The sequence below is a fragment of the Alligator sinensis genome, unplaced genomic scaffold, assembly GCF_000455745.1.
Source record: "Alligator sinensis unplaced genomic scaffold, ASM45574v1 scaffold989_2, whole genome shotgun sequence".
NCBI classification, from domain to species: Eukaryota; Metazoa; Chordata; order Crocodylia; family Alligatoridae; genus Alligator; species Alligator sinensis.
In genome coordinates, this window is record NW_005842162.1 from 1,347,397 (window position 1) to 1,364,308 (window position 16,912).

At 44.7% G+C, this 16,912-nt stretch overlaps 1 long non-coding RNA gene across 2 annotated transcripts; it reads right to left on the reverse strand.

Annotated features, from left to right (window-relative positions):
- Nucleotides 1–7,654: 7,654 nt before the first annotated feature.
- On the reverse strand, nucleotides 7,655–16,497 carry LOC112550604. Of its 2 annotated transcripts, none has more exons than XR_003094538.1 (3): nucleotides 15,947–16,497; nucleotides 13,983–15,786; nucleotides 7,655–13,779 (listed from the first exon to the last, which is right to left on the reverse strand). It is a non-coding gene; the product is annotated as an uncharacterized LOC112550604 (long non-coding RNA). The 2 variants fall into 2 exon arrangements; XR_003094537.1 differs by having other exon boundaries at nucleotides 13,983–14,051; nucleotides 14,144–16,497.
- Between the last annotated feature and the right edge of the window lie 415 nt (nucleotides 16,498–16,912).

Genomic DNA, 16,912 nt, shown 5'->3' on the forward strand with positions numbered 1-16,912 from the left:
AACTCCCCAGCCTGTATGTATGCTGTGGATTCCTTCTCCCAAGGTGCAGCACCCTGCATTTGTCTATGTTGAACCCCATCCTATTCTCATATGCCCACTTTTGTAGTCTGTCTAAATCTAGTTGCAGCCTCTCTCTCCCTTCGTGTGCCCACCTTGCCCCACATTTTATCATCAGCAAACTTGGACAGCGTGCTTTCCACCCCCTTGTCCAAGTTGCTGATGAAGATGTTAAACAGTGCGGGCCCAAGGACTGAGCCCTGGGGGATCCCACTGCTCACATCTCGCCAGGTTGAGTGTGACCCATTCACCACTACTCTCTGGGTGCGCCCCATCAGCCAGTTTTTTTTACCCATCTGACTGTATAGGCATCAATGCCACAGTCGCTTAATTTATTAATGAGAATGGGGTGAGAGAGTCAAAGGCCTTCTTCAAGTCTAGAAAGACTACGTCCACGGTGACACCATCATCCAACGATTTAGTTACCTGGTCATAAAAGGCAATCGGGTTGGTCAGGCAGGACCTGCTTTTGATGAACCCATGCTGATTGCCCCTGAGCATGATCTCCCCTGCTGGCCCCCCACAGATGTGCTCCTTGATGATTTTCTCCAAGATCTTCCTGAGGACTGAGGTGAGGTTTACGGGCCTTTAGTTACTTGGGTCCTCCTTCCCCCGCTTTCTTAAAAATAAGGACCACATTAGCTAGTTTCCAATCCCCCGGCACCTGACCAGATGACCACAAATGCTCATACAACCGGGCCAAGGGCTCCGCGATGACCCCTGCCAGCTCCCTCAACACCCTTGGGTGGAGGGCATCTGGACCTGCAGATTTAAAAATGTCCAGCCCTTCCAGAAGATCCCTAACTACATCTGCATGGACTGAAGGCCTGACAGAGCTATCCCCAAGATTTTCCCTACCTCTGGTAGGATGGATGTCCCGGTCCCTGTTCAAGAAAACAGAGGTAAAGAAACTGTTAAAAATATCGGCTTTCTCATCTGGCGTAGCCACAAGGTTACCATTTTGAGTCATGCAGGGGCCCTACATTGCCTGGTGCCCTCTTCTTGCTCCCAACGTACTTGAAAAAGGCTAGCGTCCAGGATTAAGGACAACAAATGTCCTGAGTTCCATCTCTGCCTTGGCCTTCCTAATAGCCCTCCTACACTCCTGGGCCAAGGAGGAGTACTCCTCCTTGGTGATAGCTCCTCCCTTCCACTGGTTGTATGCCCCCCTTTTAGTCCTCAGACATTCCTGAATGCCCTTCCTGAGCTAAGGGGGTTTTTGAGCACTCTTACCCCCCCTTGCTTCTCTCAGGGACTGTTACCCTTTGGACCTGTAGGATCACCCCCTTAAGGTATGACCATCCCTCATGGACTTCCATCTCCTCTACCTTCTGGGCCCTCAGTGCCTCACCCACTAGTCTCCTAAGCTCATTGAAGTTGGCCCTTCTGAAGTCAAGAGCTTTAGTCTTGCTATAAGCCCTTGACACCCTGTGCTGGATAGTGAATTACAGCAGTGGATGATTGCTATTGCCCAGGTGGTCAAGGACCTGCGGTCCCCTCACCAGGTCATCCCCGGTGGCCAGGACCAGGTTCAGCAAGGCGTTACCTCTAGTGGGGCTGTACAACTGGATAAGGTGAAGGTCCTGTAATACAGCTAGGAACCTACGCGAGTGGTCAGACCTGGCTGTCTGCTCCTCCCAACAAATGTCTGGGTAGTTTAGGTCACCCATGACAATGACATCCCTTGAGCTAACCGCCTCCATAAGCCGACCGGAGAAGTCCTGGTCCAGCTCTTCCCCCTGGTTGGGTGGTCTGTAGCAGACACCCACCGTAAGGTCCCTTTCGCCATGCCCACCTTGTAGTTTGACCCACAGTGTCTCCACCCAACCCTTCTCTAACCCAAAGCTAATCCTTAATGATGTGAGTTGCTCTTTGACATAGAGTGCGACTTCTCTGTCCTTTCTTCTCTGTCCTGTCCCTTTTATATAGGGTGTATCCCCGAATGCCCACTGCCCAGTCATGGGTTGGTCCCACCAGGTTTCTGTGGGTGCTACTAAGTCTGGATTCTTATTCGCAATCAGGAGGCACAGTTCCTCCTGCTTGTTCCTCATGCTACGAGCATTGATGTAGAGGCACTTGAGGCCTCCTGAGGGTGCACGTGCCTCCCCCCTACTCCCAGGACGTTGTTGCTTACCTAGGCATCCCTTTCTCTTGTCACCCTGCATGCTGGCGAAGTATCCTCTCCACTCAGAGCAGCCCCTTCCCCCGGTGAAGCTAGTTTAAAGCCCGCCGTATGAGATCAGCCAACCTAGAAGAAAAAATACGTTTGCCCTTGGGGGAGAGATGAAGCCCATCCCACCCCACCATGCCCTCCGTACAGAAATATGGGTCATTGTTAAGAAACCTGAAGCCCACCTCATGGCACCAGCTCCAAAGCCACCGGTTAACTACTTCAATGCAGGCCTTATGACGCCTACCCCATCCACTTACCGGGAGAATGGAGGAAAATACCACCTGAGCTCCCATCTTCTTGAGTTGGTGTGCCAAGGCCATGATGTTGTCCAGCTTGCCCTTGGACCATAACCAGTGGGTAGTAGTCAGAGGGCTTGATGATTTTCAGAATGGACTCCGTGATGTCCTGAATCCTCGCTCTGGGTATACAGCAGACCTGCCGTGACAAGGGCTCAGAATGACAGATTGAACCATTGGTTCCCCTCAGAATGGAGTCCCCGATGACCAGAACTTTACGTCTCCTCCTCCTCAGGGTCTGCTTCTTCTCAGCCCACGTTGTAGGTCAAGCAGCATCAATGACTTTGGGGATCTGCTCTTCTGCCTTCTCCTCCAGGGGAGCCAGGGCTGCATACCTGTTCCCAAGGGGTGTCTAGGGAGCAGGCACAGCAGTTGTAGAAGCTGCCCTGGCCTTGACAGGAACCTGCTGCCACTGATTAGTTGGACGTTTTGCTGGTTGATTTTTCCACCAGCCCAAAGGGACCACCCTGCCTAATATGATGTGGGATGACCAAGGTAAAGATAAATATATGCCCACCATTGGTGTGGATCTTGTGAGGGAGCCTCGTGAGAGGCTGGACCCCCATAAATCAGGTGGTCCAGATAGGTTGCACCTAACAGTGCTAAAGGAACTGGCAGACCCCATAGCACAGCCACTGGAGAGGATATTTGAGAATTTGTGGTGCTTGGGCAAAGTACCTGAAGATTGGAAGAGGTCCAATGTGGTGCCCATCTTCAGGAAGGGGAAGAAGGAAGACCTTGGAAACTGCAGGCCAATTAGTTTGACCTCAATGCCTGGGAAGATTTTGGAAAAAATTTATCAAAGAAACCATTCTTGAGAGGCTAACAGAAGGCAACATTCTGAGGGATAGCCAGCCTTGGTCAGGCAAGACGTACCCACAACAAACCCATCTCATTTCCTTCTATGACCAGGTGACATATCATCTGGACAAAATAGAAGAAGTTAATGTCATACATTTGGACTTTAAAAAAGCCTTTGACCTGGTGTTCAATGATGTCCTCATTGGAAAAATTGGGCAACTGCGGCCTTGACTACTCCACAGTCCAATGGTTGGGGAACTGGCTCCGAGGTTGGACCCAGAGAGTGGTAGTTGACGGAACCAAATCAACATGGCACTTGATGAATATTGGCATCCCCCAAGGCTCCGTTCTCAGACCTGTACTCTTTAATGTCTTAAATGATCTGGACACTGGTGCCAAAAGTGGACTGGCCAAGTTTGCTGACGACACCAAGCTTTGGGGAAGTGTCCACACTTGAGGATAGCCTGGTGATCCAGGCCGACCTTGATAGGCTTGCAAGGTGGGCAGATGAAATCCTGATGGCATTCAATATGGAGAAATGCAAGGTGCTCCACTTCGGAAATAAAAACCCGCACCACACTTTTATAGGCTTGGCAATGCTACACTCACTAGCACCATGACTGAAAGAGACTTGTGGGTCATGATTGACTGCAAGATCAATGTGAGCCACCAATACGATGCTGCAGCTGGCAAAATAAACAAAACTCTGGCTTGCATCTACCGATGCATCTCAAGCAAGACCCAGGATGTCATCCTGCCACTGTACTTAGCCTTAGTGAGGCCACAGCTGGAGCACTGCATCCAGTTCTGGGCTCCACACTTTAGGAAGGATGTGGAGAAGCTTGAACGAGTCCAGAGGAGAGCCACGCACATGATCTGAGGGCAAGAGAACAGGCCTTATGAAGATAGGCTGTGAGCTATGGGACTCCTCAGCCTGGAGAAGCGTAGGCTCAGGGGTAACTAGGCGGCAGCCTATAAGTACATAAGGGGTGTGTGTCAGGATCTGGGGGAACACCTGTTCACCAGAGCACCTCAGGGAATAACAAAGTCCAACAGTCACAATCTTCTGCAAGACCGTTTTAGGCAGGACATAAGGAAAAACGTTTTTACTGTCTGGGACAGACTCCCACCAGAGGTGGTGCAAGCACCTACTCTAGACACTTTCAAGAAATATTTGGATGTTTTATCTTGCTAGGATCCTTTGATCCTAGCTGACTTACTGCCCCTTGGGCACGGGGCTGGACCTGATGATCTTACAAGGTCCCTTCCAGCCCTAATGTCTCTGAAATCTATTAAATTTGCTGATTTAATAAATAAAATATCCTGCATCAAGCACAGAGTCCTAAAAAAGATCATATTAGGATAGGATTATGGGGCAAAATACTTCTTGGGCCACGTTAGACTGCATGTCACTGCCATCAAGGGACTGTCCTGAAAAACATTGAGCACAGTCTTGTCTGGCCCAAAGCATGGTTTAACTGTGCCAGGCTGATAACTGAAACCCCCCTATGCCCGGTCTACTAAGTATAATGGCATGCACACCTATCTGTGGAAGATGTAATGAGTTTGTCACCATCAAGTATGACAAGCCACATTATGTCCCCATGAGTCAGCATTACGTCAACACAATCAACACTGAAATAAAGACTGATCAGAACAGACGCATCTCATTTCGCTTTGGCAAGGTGATTGTAAAACTTCACCTGCACCCCCGAAGAACTTTAGGGTTTTAAAATAAGAAAAAGCACAATGTTGATGGTAAAAAAAAAAAACAATTATGAGACCCTACCCTGTACAGAAGTTATTATAAAGCCCAGGCAGGGTATGATCTCCCTAGTTATCATGGGATGCCCATGATGTACAGAGCTGGTGTGGAGGGCATATTCCGCAGCCTCTTTAGAGAAGCCATCCTGCTTTTGAAAAGAGGTCTGGAGATTATTAAGCCCCATGTTAAAAATGTAACTCAAAATATAGCCAAAGACGTGATCAGTCGCATCTGGATAAAGTGTGCAAGTCAGCAAAGCAGGAGGGGTCCAGCTTTGTATATATTAAAAGAAGTAGCCTTAAAAGAAAGATGTCATGCCCCCAATGTACAGGCCTGCTCCAACCCCTTAAAAGGAAGTGGGTAAGTCAGCAGGTCAGGCATATATGAAAGACCAAGAAGCGGCTGCCTGAGAGAAGGGGTGCTCTCCTGGGAGAAAAAGAAATAATATTTTAACCAACGTAGCTTTTGTTCACTGCGGGTCTGAAGAGTATACCAAATCCAAGCTGGATTTGTTTCAAATAGCCCCTACACAGACTAGCATCGAGACAAGTCTGTATATTGAGATTGGCTCTTAAGGAGTCTGCCCGCCTTGATTTTTCAATTGCTGTGAATGGCAAAAATCATATGGATTTGAACAACCACTGCTGTACCTTTTTGTTGCAAAATTGGTTCTGTCACCTTTTACAATTTTGATGATGGGGCCACAGTGAGCTTAGTGAATTACCTGCTGGCCTCTCTTTTTAGCCAGTTGGATGTCACTCTGGGAGACTGTCTCATAAGTCAGAGCAACAATTTTTACCCTTACCAAGCCTTCACTGAATTGATGTCCAACTATAGCAATGACACCCTCGCCACCCTATTTTCTGCTGGCCTGTTTTATAAAGACATCCTTGGACAGTATGAAGTGGTCACTCTAGATGATCACGGGTCCCCCCTGTTACTTGGATCACTCTGGTAATCACAGGTTTAGGAAACCATGCAAACCTGACTGCCCAGAGCAGAAAGATATTGTTGCTAAGCCATCTGCACAGTGATTTAATTTTTTCAAGAAAAACTTTTTTTGAGTAGCATGGATGTGAAAATTTTAAACTGACTTACAGAAAAGATGCCTTCTGTTTGATGGGTACCCCAGTGGTTCTACAGTGTAAACTTCAAATTACTTATGCCTTTCTTTTTGTGAAGAAAGTGCGGGTAGTCCCGGGCATCTGACTGGGCCATGTGGAGGCCTTGCTTATAGCCAATGCTAAATACCCCATAGATTATGTGGGTATGAAAGCATTTAGTATCCTAGCTGGTAGCTGGATCAGTAATCAAGATAATTTGTTTTTGGGATAGTTAAGTTTCTCCTCCTTCTCGGGTTTGTGGATAATGACGCCTTTAGCGGGAACTATGTTAAGAACCCCTTCAACTTCAAACATTACAGTATTAATTTTGTTGCCCTGTACATTGATAGAGAACAAATCCCAGTGAAACCACTACAACCAGATTTTGAAAATGGTAACTCTGTGAGCGAATATATGCATCTAGTACAGGTGGCCAGTAAACACATGGAAGACCATTCCCTGTTGATCAACCGTGAGGAGTTTGCCTAGGGGTATACCTTGTTTGCTTTTGACCTGTCTCCTGACCAGACATGTGCCAACCATTATTCCCTGTTTAAAACCAGGAACCTGAGAGCAGAAATACACTTTGCTTGTGCTTTGCTCACCACTGTCAACATGACTGTGTATGGGGTCTTTGATAACATTATAGAGAAACCAGCAGAGAAACATCCTGTTTGACTACATGTGAAGATGGACAGCAAACAGCTCTCCTGGGGTTTAACCACAGACCCTTACCCTAAAGAGACTTTCTTAAATGTGTTCTCCTGTGACTGGCTCCCTTAGGCTCAGCTGTCTTGAAGACCCTGGAGCCTAGTGGTCAACATGCACCCATATAATCAGCCTGAAGAACACTGGCTGTTAATTTACACGATGGATCGGAGCCATGGGGAGTTTTTTTTTTATTCATATGGTCACCGCAGCGCTTTGTTTCCTCAAAGCGCTCTATTTCCTCAAAGTATTATTTTCTTTTGAAATAATAAGAATCCTACCAGCAGTGCTTTTCAGATGAAAGTTATAAGACTCCAGCTCTGCCTGTGGATACCACTGTGCTTTTCCTTCACCACTGTAACGGGGCTATCATTTGAACACATTTTAAAATTGTATTTCAGTGATTTAGTACAAAATGATCACATGGGGGTGATACAGTTTGTAAAAAAAAATAAATAAATAAACAAACACAAATCTTTCCACATGACTGGACCTGCTCAAAACATGTTTCAATATGTCAAGACATCTCATGCAATGACTTCCAGAAAAGTGTTGTTTAAATAAAGAGCCCTGCTGTTGAGGGTTTTTTTGTTGTTGTTTTTTTTTTAAAAGAACAGTCCGTGTGTGTGTTTCTTTTACCCCATACCACTTTAAAACAAAAACCTGCAGGCAAAATTTTGAAGCAGTATAAAATAATTTATTGCAAGTGTAAAACTTTACCTGGTGATCCCACTTGTGAAAGATTGTCTCTAAAAGCTTCTTTGGCGCTGAGGCTTCTTGGTCTGTGGCACATGCTTTCAGGTGTTCCAAATGATCCCGATTTGCAGCATTGCACATAATGGAAGATGGTACGTTAAGCTCAGGCATTGCTTTCATAAAGATGTCCCAACCTTTAGGTGGATGTTTACTAGAAGCGGTGTGAGTCTCTGAAGGGTCCCCCAGACTAAGCTGAGCATGTTGGAACCCTTGATGAGCATTCGTTTGTATACAATATCTTCTTGGTCATCCCAAGAAGAAATATGCTTATGCTGAGCAACACTTTAGTATTTTTCCTGTATTGGAGGTGCATGTTATCCAACACTGCCTGAAATGGTGGGGTCAGGTTTTGTTGGTGTTTCTAAGGGTTTTGCCATTTCTAGGGGGTTCTGTTCTGGCATAAATAGGGTTATTTTCTGTCTATCCAAGTCACTCTGCTTCACATGCATCAGGTATTTTTGAAGTATGGTGGCATATAGTTTAGTTTTATTGTATTCAGCTAAACCCTGGTTTCAGAGAATGTCCTTCTTTTTAGCATCCAATCAGTTCTGATATTTTGCAGCGGGGGGGGGCCTTAATCACTCCAGGTGGTGCCTAGGCACCAGGTACATTTTTCCCCACATGCTCCATCAGTGCTCAGTTAAAAGTCCCAAGATCAGAGGGATAACGAAACATAACAGGGGTCCAATTAAATCCCCTAGATGCTTTCACCAGCTGTGTTTGTATTTAACAAGAGCCTTCTTTTTTTTTTTTTTTACTTTCTTTTTTTATGATTCTGCATCTCTTTCAGCACATGGATTTGGTGGGGTGTCAAAGGGATTTTTCCACTTAAGGTGTTCAAAACAATTTCTGAAATGGCCACTACCACATCATCAGAGGCCAAGCAAAGTCTAGCTTTCCTCTGCAGTGGGGAGAATTGAATAAGCATTTTTGAGAGCCAAATTTCTCTTTACGCAATTAGACATGTTTCCCTTCTGTAGGTTCAGGAGCTAAAAAAGAGCCTGCTGCTACATCATCTCTTTATTTCCACCGTGTAAATTGCTGGCTGATTTTAAGAACTGGGCTTTTCCCCCCAATCAAAGTCTCCAGGGTAGAAGTGTTTAAGTCTATCACCAGATACCCATAAGGCTTTTTAGTGGCATCCTCAAAAGCTTCTAGAAAGGAACTGAGCCTTGCCTGGACACATCTGGCTTGCCAGGGATACCACCTCTAGCTTATCCCTTGGATTTTTAAACAGAACTATGTATTTTGTGTTGAGGGTAACAGTGCAACTCTTTTCCCCCTGACAAAACATTCTGAACTACGTACATAATGCTAAGATCCTGTGATGCACATACTTGGTAAAGGCCTTCTGTTTCACCACTCTCACAAGCAGAGTCCATCAAGTCATCCACCACAACCATATTTACTTTATTTGGAGGAAACAAGTGGCAGTCCCTCCACAACTTTGATAAAAGGAATTTGTTACAAAGAAGTTCTTTATACAAAGTTTGCCAACAGCTAGAGTGCCACATGATAGTCTCAGGCATAACAAACGACAATCTACCAGCATTATTAAGAAAGTTTTTTTTTGTTTGTTTGTTTTTTTTATAAAGTAACTTTTACTACAGTTGCTAGGCCCTGCAAGAATCACTGAAACGGGGTGCTTCCAACGCATATCCATGTTAAAAAACCGTGGGGGGACTTAAAGGTTTCTGTGAGGACCCTTTTGTCATAAACTACTTTCTGTATTTTCTTAATTGTCTTGGTTTCGATTGTCCACTGCCGTTTGTTCTTGACAATAGAGCTCTGCTGTTCTGCAGTTGTTTTAGGGGTGTCTCTGACAAGGTTTGCTCCATAATAAAAAATGAGATTTCTCAAAATAGACTTTTTCACAGGTAGACACATTCAAGGTAACCCTTTTTAAGCAGAGCTTTTCTCTTGACAGTGTATACCTGTAGGGTTTTGGGCCTGCTGACACAAACTCTGAATGTGTTCATCTCGGGGGAGCTCACTTGTGAGCTCGCCTAACTAATCACCTAGCGGGAGGTTCCAGTTTCTCTCATGGCTCACAAATATCAGTCTGTGTCATGGTACAGGCACCAGTCTTGCAGGCTGTCTAACAGCTCTAAGCAGTCATATATTATGGTGAAACACACTATAAAGATATTAGTGTTGCCTGAGAGCATTTAACACTCTTTGGTGTGCTTCTAAGATATGCAGGCAATCTCATCATTGATAGTCACAGGAGGAAATGTCATAGGTGGGAGAAAAGAGAAAGCCAAAGAGATCTCAATACTGGTGTTTGGGAGATTTTGTTTTCTGGCCAAATTTACCCCACAAAGAATTTAGAAATAATTTTGCAATTAGACATTTTGCAGGGTTTGGTTTAATATGCTTAGGTCATAAAGATGCACCTTCTTTTTGCAAGAAATTGGCCACATATTGGTCTTGCTTTTCTTTGTCAGTACACCAGGTGGGATACCCCGAGGCTTCCTGTTTGTCGGAGGTCTAGTGCCATGTACTTCTCAAAAAGTGTGTTACTCACCTCAGGAAAATGCCAGACCACATAGATTTTAGCTACTTTGTACCCCTTTGTGATACCTTTGTTAAATTCAGGTGTGTACCAGGTGCCCAGAAGGGCCCTTTTCTCATCAGTGAGAGTGCACTTTGCCTGGTTTGTTTCTGCACAGGTGCAGCACAGCAGGAACATGAGTTTCCCATTCACCCTGACAGGTAGCATGGGGGGAGAGCCCACATGGCAGGTACAATTTCACCTTGGCCAAACCAAAATAGCTTGACAGGGGGCTGAAATTGTCGTGAATGATTTTGGGGTTCCCAATAGGGTATTCCTTTGTTTTGTTGATGAAGGGGTAGAGACTAGTAAAATCATAACAGTGAATTTGCTCACCTGGGTTAGCTTTGTAATACAACCAGTATTAGTCCTCCCCTACAAAGAGAGCATCTCTAGGTGTCAGAGAAGAAGGCAGCTGGGCTCTGCTTAAGAAATCGGAGAGCTCCCCATTGGATTCTAACAAAATCCTCCACTCATGCTCCCAAATGTTCCTGATGGTAAACCCCACTCTCCTAAGATAATCGGCCTTGTGCTGCATCTGATAATTCAGAAACCCATAGGTTGTCCCTGTCAAAGGGTTCCAGTCATTTTCATTGTAGCAGGTGACACAACTGTGGAAAAAACAACCATTAAATTCAAAGGCTGTGGGTTTCCCATCAATATTGGCATAACCATCTAAAAAATAGCCCCCCACCTGAAATTCCCTGCCCTGTAAGGCATGCTGAATTTGAATATTTTCCTTTTCAGAAAGATACATGAGCCACTGGATAGTGGGGATCGAAAATCTTTGTCTGTGGTAGTCGTCTGGGGGAAGTAGTGCAATGGTCTGGTCTTTCAAAAACATAAATCTGTACATGCCCATGCACACACAAGCCAGCGTGAGATAATGGAAAGGGTCTATGCAGAGATTTACATGTTCAAGTTCACCCTCCTTTTTCACCATTTCTACCCACCAAGTCATTTTCATAATCTCATTCCTATAGAGATAACAGGCCTCCTTTAAAATTTTTACATCCCCTAACAATAATAGGCCAGCTCTTTTTGTATATCAAAGGTCTTATCACTGTTGTCCCAGTACCATTCTATAAATTGCTGTCTCTTGCTAGGCATCATGCTTTCAACCCCATAGTACTCTGCTTCAGGGAGAGGCCCCACATAATTCTGATTTTCCCACGTGTTAAAAAAAATGTGGGAAATGTCCTTTGCATTCTTCAAAACCCATGGCTTGGGGGAGTTTGCTAAGTTTCATAAGTAGAAAGTTTAAAGAATCTATGAAACGGATATGCAGGCTGGTGACTTCTGTCCATATAAGTTTATCTCCCTGGGTGATGAGATTCACGGCCATTTTTTCTTTTAATAGTTGGCAAAAAAATGAAGTAGCCATCATAGCGCTTGGCATTGTGAGCTATGAAGGTGTAGCCCTGATACTTTTTATCGATAAAGACCTTAATAAAGTCTGACAGACATTCTTCACCCTTAAATTCCCAAGTCTGTTTTGTCTCTTGAGTCTTATCCTCCCAAGGGGTTTCTAGAGCTAACTAATCACAAAAATGTAATTCAGTACATGCATCCCAGTCTCCTGCATACATTCAAAATAATAAAAAATGTAACTCTCCCCTATTTCAGGTTTAGTAATCTGGGGCATGAAGCACTGGTGCTTGTCTACATCCTTGATCTGCCCATAGCACTATTTGCATTGCCTCCCTTTGCATTCGTGGTTTTTTGTCCACATAAGATTTACATTCATAGCACAAAGTTTTAGACAAGCAGTCAGCTTTGTTCTCAGAAGCCAGAACTGTCTCTCTCTCTAAGCACCCTAAGGACCGACAGACCAGTTCACAGTTAGGACACCTCTGTGCCTCGCCCACATTATCTGCGCAGTCTGGGGTCAGACAAAGGTGGCACCAGAACCTGCAGGAGTGGCTGACAAAGATCACAATAACTTCTCACCCCAAAAATCTTTTTCACATCCAGAACACCATAATAATGTCCATCAAGCAACATAAGGAAACAGGTGTTTGGATACTGAGGCATGCTGTGTGTTTTAAAGAAACTCCACCCTGTTTTTTCCTTACGCATAACTATATGGATGTTAACCTTTACAAGATCTTCAAACAATGCTACATCCTTCAACATAACCTGTTTTTGTGCTTACCACCCCAACTTCTCATGCAGTTGGTTTGCACCATGTAGCAGCTCTGCATCTGTGGCTCTTCTAAGAGTGGTCAGAGCAAGACTACCAGCAAAACAGACCTTAGTATCAAAGGTGTTCAGATCAATTAAATACAGTCTCTTTTTGGCAATAATTTGGGAATAGTGGATAAAACTTATTACTCTCCGGGCACCGCTGCCCACACCCCTTACAACTACCACAAGTCAACTGAAATGTTGAATCAAAGAGTATTTCTCTATGACTTTGTAAGAGCTTGCTGATTCACTCTAAAAACAGGTCAGTGGACGTGTCATTTAAATTAATAGCTGGGGAATATAAACAGTTGTGCATACAGTTTGCTTCAATATGGAGCTGGGCATAATCAGCAGGCATGAATAAATGGTGGAAATTTTCTACAGTTCATTCTACCCCCCTTCTTATGGCTTCAAAAGCCACATGTACTGATACAAGTTCCAGATTCCTAAAACGAAACTCCTCTATACATCTCTGGGCTCCAAACCTAGCTATAGGCCACTCCTGCCTTTTCACCCATACCATTTCTACATCTGGCACAACATCCTCCACTGGCTCAGGAGGGTCTACATTCAAGGGACCCTCTGAGGCATCTTCTAATCATTTTCACCATTTTCACTTTCTGATTCCACAGACCCGGGAGGAGTTGAGGTTTTTGAGGGCCTCTCTAGAAGGTCTTTAACATCACATTTGCCAGGCCTGGTCTCTGGCTGCACAGGCTTGTGGAGGTTTAGGGTATTTAGGGTTCTCTTATTCTTTCTCAATAGGCACTTAGCCTTTTCCACCCTCACCTTTAAATAGGCCCTTACTTTTTGCCCCGCAAGCCACTTGTTCTCAGGTTTATCAAGGCCTCCCCGTCTTACAATGCATACCATGCCTAGTGTCAGGATCATACAGACCACCTCCCCTCTGTACAACATCTGCCCTTTTGGTTGCACAATAATCATGATCTTTCAAGGCTGTATGGGTGCCAGCAACCCTCCAAAATCCCCTCTTTTCACTTGAAAAATAATCATGTTCCTTCAAACACATGGGAAGAACCTCCTCAGGTTTCTCTAAAGTGTGCGAGTAATCAATCTTGTGTTTTCTTATTCACAGACCCCAAAACAGCAGCTCTGGAACTGTGAATGTTTGTGTTTTCACACGTTGCTTTCTTAGGGTTTGGTGATGTGTTTTCCTCTGAGAAACCATGCAGTCTTTTTTTTTTTAACCGTGTCCTTCTGCTTTGGTTTTGGGGGGGGTCTTGTTCACGGAGTTTCTGATCCTCAGGGTGCGTGTTACTGTGGTTTTCAGTGAGTGGTGCTAGAGGCCTTCAAGCTGAATCGTGTTCCCCTGGTGTTTCTGGAACATTCTCTCTCTTTGGCGGTCTTGTGTGAGATTGCTTAGGAAACATAACATTGACATCTCAGCATCAGAAATTCACTTTCAAGATGAACACACCCCCTAATCCTCAACCCTACCCCCAAAACACACATTTTTAAAAGCTGCAAGGCTGAAACACCCATGCTTTAAAAGACCCATAGCAAAATTATCCCCATCACCCTAAAAACACTGTTTCAAAAGTTTGATTTCAGAAAAATGTACCTTTTACTACAGGGTAAAGACATGATGGGACATGCTTGCTCTGGTTTTCCATTCTTCAAGAAGGGTTTTCTGTTTGGGGATAAACAGTTGCAAAATGATGTTCTGACATAAGCCTCATATATCTATATGTATAGAGAGTAAAACAATGGTCACATACATACCGCCCCTGTCTTGGTCTAACCCTTCTGAGGTTTTTCTGGTGTAAAGTTGGGGTGTTACTGTTTCTTGGGGTCTTCATTACAGCAGAAAGTAAAAGATACTATAATGAAATGGAAAAGATATCTATATGCATAGAGTTAAAAAAAGGTTACATACCCCTGTCCTGGTTTGCCCCCTCTGGTCTAAAAGTTTGGCTGCTCTGCTGTAATAAGGACTCCAAGAAGCAGTAAGTAAAGAAGTAAAGAAAAGTTTATAAAAATTATATAAAAACCTATGACTACATACATAGAACCTGGTGTCTGGGCCTTTAATTCAGTAGATAGTCTCCCTGTAATGAATACCAAACAAAGATGTAAAGACGGCATAAAAACAAATAAAGATATATAAAACATATGAGTACATCCCTAGATCCTGTCCTGGAACAGTTGCACAGTCCTGAGAAAAGGGGTGTTTTCTGCCCTTCTCAGGGTGATATCCTGGTGACTTCTAATTTTAATATTTATGAGGCTTCTCTCACGGATTGGCAGGTCATTATCAGGGACTGCCCTGGATTTTGCATGGTGGTCTTTAATTCATCCCTGTAGACACCCCTTGTGGTGGAGGCTGGCCCTGGTTTTTGCATCCCGCCCTTTGATTCATCCCTGTAGGCCCATTGTGATGGATTCAAACCCCATTTGATTTTGGTAGGGTGCGTACCAAAGTCCCCTTTGTAAGATTCTTAGGTGTGAAAGCAGCAACTGATAGATTCAAACTCCTTGACTTTTGGATGTATACACCCTGCCAGTCTTTTGTAAGGTTCTTAGGTGTGAAGACAATACCTTGTTGCTGCCATCAAGTTACAGCTGTCCTGTATTGCTCCACAGAATTTTCTTGGGGCCTGTTCCAACATATCCTTAGCTGTGACCCTTTATATCCCCAACACCCCTCTATGCCCTCCCTTTTAAAGAATGACATCTGTGAGAATGTGTTTCTAATAAGTTATATTTTCATCAGCCTCTGTACAAAATTTACAGCTTTTGCTAGTTTTATACTATATCATGGCTACACTTTTCCCTGGAGCAGGAATTTATAATTTCTTGTTCCAATTAAACGTTCAGTGTAGGGTACCAGAGATTTACCCTCCTCATGAAGGACACCATGTAAAGCAGCATGTGGGTCTCCAGCCAGATGAATATGGTTTGTAATTGCCACACCCTGAGCTAAATGTTTCTCAGTGAGGCATAGACAATCCCTAGAGTACCCTAATGCAGTTATAGCATTTAGAATACTCTCCATACACAGTTCAGTACAAAGTTCCTGAATTGTCTGGTTTATATCCTCATCTGTCCTGTCTATACAGTCATGGTTTCCTTGACTTGGTGCATTTAGAAGGCAGCCCCTGAATGCTTCAAAAAGTCTCTCTCTCTCGAACAATATTTCAGTATGCCATAACAAACACGTACAAGAGATCTCATGAGCCTTTTACGACCCCACAGACAGGTCCTGTTTGTTCAATTCCTAGTTGTCTTCTAAAGGCCACAGCACCCTCTTCTTCTGAAGCACCAGGCCTCCAATTGTCACAAAAGCAGCTTCTCTTTCCAAATACTGGGCTTATTGGGCTGCTGCTGTGCTACCTTTCTGGTGTCATGAGAAAGGCTTCATCAAGCTGCAGAGGAATTTTTAAGGAAAAACTATGGTCACCCACTGTTTAAGGAGTTCATAGTAAATTCCTGCCCCTCCCTGCCACCAGTACCCCTAAGACCCCCCCCTCCCCCGCGCGCGCGCGCACACACACACACACTTCTCTCCAAGTTCAAGACACTCACCAGTGGCTCTGTCCCCCCAGAGACATCTTCTCCCCCAGCATCCAATATGAGGCACCCCTCTTCTCCAGAATCCTCAGCATTTGCTCTGGGCATCTGACCATTAAACATCTCAGGAGACACTCAGGTTAGGGGGCTACTCTCCTTAATCTTCCCCTCTTCAGAACTATCACTGCGGTAGCATTTTCTTGGCAAACGTCTGTCAGGCCTGTGGAATCAGAAAAAATAAATGCCTTGAACTTTGATCATTTGAGTTATAAGATGACATAACCGCTTTGTGGAGAATTGCTGGCTCTGTACAGTAGAACAGATAAGGGAAAGTGTTTCTTCTTTGTAGCTCCTTTGCAACTGCTTCGCTCACCGCGGCCTTGAAGATACCAAAAAGTATGCACAACTGTGATTTCCAGGTGCAGGCAGGGAGTGTTATTTCTCCTGTTGTCTCCTCCATAGTTCTCATCCTGATAACAGCAAAGAAGTAATGAAATAATGTTTATAGCTGCTTTTCATGCTAATTTCACTGTATGATCACGTGAGTTGTAAGCGACTGTTAAAAAGTATATAAGCTTCCTGATTTTGCTCTTGGGGGGGGGGAACCCCTTCCAAGTGCTTGGGAGATCCATGTCACTTTGGAGTCCCCCCTACAGCTGTAGTTTCTTTTGAATAAAAGCTTCTGCTAACCTGACCCAAAAGTATGCTGTGTGTGTTTCCACGACAATTACTGGTGCCTTGACTTGGATCCAGAACACGTGTTGAGGAAGGAGGACTGCGGACTGCCCCTCACCCCCCCCCCCACCCCGCTGCCTGACAGGGCAGTTTTGAAAGCAAGGGGGCCCAACTGGAACCTCGTGACCCAGTGGACAGGGCTTCCCAGTGATTGAATAAATGTGTGTGTGTGCATTTAGAAAAATGAGCCACTGACCAGGTCTGGGACTAAGGCTGGGTCTAGCCGCCCCGATTCTGCCTAAAAAA